We start from the raw sequence: 4,025 nt of genomic DNA, 5'->3' as shown, positions 1-4,025 counted from the left end.
AATCTCACACCCTCGCGATCAAGACTATTTAAGCTTATGGGTAGGAAAAAGGTAATGAGGTGGAGCTGCAGCAAGCACTAGCATATATGGTGGCTAACTTACGCAAATGAGAGCGAGAAGAGAAGCAAAGCACGGTCGTGGACTAAAAATGATCAAGAAGTGATCTTGAAACTACTTACATCAAACATAACACAAGAACCGTGTTCACTTCCCGGACTCCGCCAGAAAGAGACCATCAAGGCTACACACGCGGTTGATGCATTTTAATTAAATTAAGTGTCAAGTTTTCTACAACCGGATATTAACAAATTCCCATCTGCCCATAACCGCGGGCACGGCTTTCGAAAGTTCAAAACCCTGCAGGGGTGTCCCAGCTTAGCCCATCACAAGCTCTCACGGTCAACGAAGGATATTCCTTCTCCCAGGAAGACCCGATCAGGCTCAGAATCCCGGTTACAAGACATTTCGACAATGGTAAAACAAGACCAGCAAAGCCACCCGAATGTGCCGACAAATCCCGATAGGAGCTGCACATATCTCGTTCTCAGGGCACACCGGATTGTCCAAACTTCCGGTAGGCCAACCAGAGTTTCCCCTGGTGGCCACCGACGGCTGACAAGTTGGACCAGAACTCATAGGAGCACTGGCCCGGGGGTTTAAAATGAAGATGACCCTTGAGTCTGCAGAACCCAAGGGAAAAAGGCTTAGGTGGCAAATGGTAAAACCAAGGTTGGGCCTTGCTGGAGGAGTTTTATTCAAGGCGAACTATCAAGGGGTTCCCATTATAACCCAACCGCGTAAGGAATGCAAAATCAAGGAACATAACACCGGTATGACGGAAACTAGGGCGGTAAGAGTGGAACAAAACACCAGGCATAAGGCCGAGCCTTCCACCCTTTACCAAGTATATAGATGCATTAATTAAATAAGAGATATTGTGATATCCCAACGATCAACATGTTCCAACAAGGAACAAACTCCAATCTTCACCTGCACCTAGCAACGCTATAAGAGGGGCTGAGCAAAGCAGTAACATAGCCAAACAACGGTTTGCTAGGACAAGGTGGGTTAGAGGTTTAACATGGCAATATGGGAGGCATGGTATAGCAAGTGGTAGGTATCAGAGAATAGGCATAGCAATAGAGTGAGCAACTAGCAAGCAAAGATAGAAGTGATTTCGAGGTTATGGTCATCTTGCCTGAAATCCCGCAAGGAAGAAGAACGAGTCCATGAAGAAGACAAGCGGACGTAGTCGAACGGATCCTCACAAACGCGATGTTATCGGAACTAACCCGAAGATGCAACACCGGTAATAAGCAAACAACATAATAAACAACCATCACATAAACATGGCATGATGCACAATCAAGTATGATGCATGTCCGGTTTAATGAAGCATGGCATGGCAAAGTGCACAAGCAATCCTACAAATTAAGTGGAGCTCAATAGGCAACGAGTTGCATATTGACGAAACACCACATCAATTATTTAGTTCACTCCCGGTTAGGTACTCAACAATATTAAATGTTGGTTAACATGGAAAAAGGTGAAGCATAACAAAACTACACCATCTCAACGATTTAAATGGGGCCGGATATAACAAACAACAATTCCGGTAAATCCCCATATGCATATATTAGGTTTGGTACTGTTCTGCCCTAAACCATATTTTAGAGTTGTTAAACATGCAAAGAGATGCCACCATGTTAAACTATGCATTTTTCTACCCCATTTACATATAAAGTTTATTGGAAACCGAGCTACGGTTAAATAGTTATGAATTAAAGCATTTTAACATGGCAATATGGCAAATTTACTCAAAGAGCATTTTGAACATTTTAAACATGCATGAATGTGGCAAATTATTAAACTACACAAAATTCTAAGCACTTTACATATTAAGTTTGTTTTAATATGATGCACCGTTTGTGAGTTATTATATGCATGTTGTTTAGGGGCTATACTACAAAACTGTTATCTCTAGATAAAAGACAAATCGTAGAGCCAAAAAAAATAGACTGTGGGCCGAATCTGTATAGGAAACCCAACAAAGGGAAAAGGCCAGGGGCTGCTCACCCTGGGCCTTGGACCATGAGAGGTGATGGGCTGGGGATGCACTGGGCCTCAGCAGAAGCAGCTGCCGCACAGCACGCACGCGTGTGTGTTGACCTGGAGTTGGTCAAACACGAGCGACTGGCTCGTCCTCAAAGCAGAGGAAAACAGGGGCGCGACGGCGATCCTCCAGGAAGAGGATGGCGGTGGGCGGAGGCGAGATCCGGCGACGCGGAAGTGGATTCGGCCGGAGACGACGACTTGGCGAAGCAGGGGAGGCTCGGGCAGTGCACGGGGCTGCTGCAGCTCCTTCGGTGGCCGCCGCGGAGGAGTATGGCCGGTGTGGCAGAGCCGCTGGTCCGGCGACGTCACGACGGAGACGGAGGGCGGCGGGGTCGAGCGAAGGTGCGTGTGGAAGGAGAGGAGGGCGACGGGGCTTGGCAGGGGAGGCAAACGAGGTGGAACGAGCTGGACGTCGTGGACTCCGTCGAAGGCCGCGGTCGGTGGAGACCTTGGGAAACGAACGAGCTCCTGTGGGGGAAAAACATGGCCGGCAGTCAGGACGTGGAGAGGAGGAGGCAGAGGCAAGGTCGCGGTGGACCGCCTGCTCACCTAGGCGACGACGACGGTAAGGCCGTCGGAGGCCTGGGTCGGAGCGGAGGAGAGGCCGGAGAAGCTTTGTGGCGGCGAGCTTCCGAGGGACGCGGCTGGGACGAGCGGGCACTCGCTGGATGCGTCGTCCTCTTCCCGCAGTAGAAGGAAGGGGAGGCCAGCAGGGTCCTGGACGGCGACGCGATGGTGAGATCCGGGCGCGGGGGCTTTCGTTCCCGGCCCCGGAGTGGAGGCAGGGTGCACCGGCGAGGTGAGGAGCACTTGGGCGTTGCGCTGCTGCTACTGGTTCGAGGAGAAAGCAAAGGAGGAGCTTCGGGGAAGGAGGAGTTCGGGCAGCGGCTGGCGGCTGGGTGCGCGAGCTCGAAGTAGAGGCTGCTCAGGGAGACCGGGGCTTGGTCGGGCACGGAAACAAAGGGGATGGTGGTCAGCTGCAGTGGGAAGGTGGAGGTGGATCTCAAGGAAAAATAGGAGGAGTGGATCTGGTTGGTTGGTTGAGACGAGGAGGATGCGGCAGCGACCGATGGGGATGGATCCCGAGGGGGATTTGGAGTGTGGCGGCGGCTGAGGGGGACAAATGACCTAGTTTTTAGGGTTTGGTCTGATATATATAGCAAAAGTATTTTTGGATAGGGGCATTTGGTCCCTCCGATCTTAAAGGGACGGTCCCGGATAAATAGGCTAGGAAGTCCTAATAAGAAAACGGAGACGTTCTGTAGATGTTTGGGGATGATCCGGACACAACGGTGATGACTGAGCGGTACGGGTCCGGGACAATTTTCGGACGCGCGCACGAGGAGGGCCGCGGGCTGACGAGAGAGGTTAGGTTGGGCTTGGCAGTAGGTAGTGGGCTGTGCAGAAAGCCTTGGGCTGAGAGAAGAGAAAAGAGACCCGGCGACTGTTTTCAAGACCGAAGACGTCCGACGTTAGACCGGCTATATTGCAGCTATAGTTATCCGTTGGGGTGTCAAACGAACTCCGAATGTGATGAAACTTGGCAGGCGGCCTACCTACACTATAATAAGACCGCACGCCAACTTTCAACCCATTCCGAGAACATTTTCCGGCCACTTATAAAATAATATTTCGGACATGCCGCGGGCGCGCGCGAGTGTGGTTGGACTCAGAACGGACAACGGATGGAACTAGGGAAACCCAGACTGATGCAAGTTTCAAAAACATGATGATGCAATGCACATGATGACATGATGAAATGCAACACGCAAGCAAATGACATGGCAAGGATGGCGAATAACTGGAAGACACCTGGCGCATCGTTCTCGGGGCGTTACATACTCATACTCTGAACAATGCTGATCTTACATTAACAATGCATGTCCTTTTTGATATGATGCAGTGTCCCT

The 4,025-nt window shown here is 50.7% G+C and overlaps 1 long non-coding RNA gene across 1 annotated transcript; it reads right to left on the bottom strand.

Annotated features, from left to right (window-relative positions):
• Window positions 1-1,237: 1,237 nt before the first annotated feature.
• On the bottom strand, window positions 1,238-3,096 carry LOC119359414. Its single transcript, XR_005172523.1, has 3 exons — window positions 2,665-3,096; window positions 2,077-2,583; window positions 1,238-1,287 (listed from the first exon to the last, which is right to left on the bottom strand). It is a non-coding gene; the product is annotated as an uncharacterized LOC119359414 (long non-coding RNA).
• Window positions 3,097-4,025: the final 929 nt, after the last annotated feature.

This window comes from Triticum dicoccoides, chromosome 2A (assembly GCF_002162155.2).
Source record: "Triticum dicoccoides isolate Atlit2015 ecotype Zavitan chromosome 2A, WEW_v2.0, whole genome shotgun sequence".
Classification (NCBI taxonomy): Eukaryota; Viridiplantae; Streptophyta; class Magnoliopsida; order Poales; family Poaceae; genus Triticum; species Triticum dicoccoides.
Note: the sequence above shows the minus strand (reverse complement) of the source record. Positions and strands in the feature narration are given on the sequence as shown.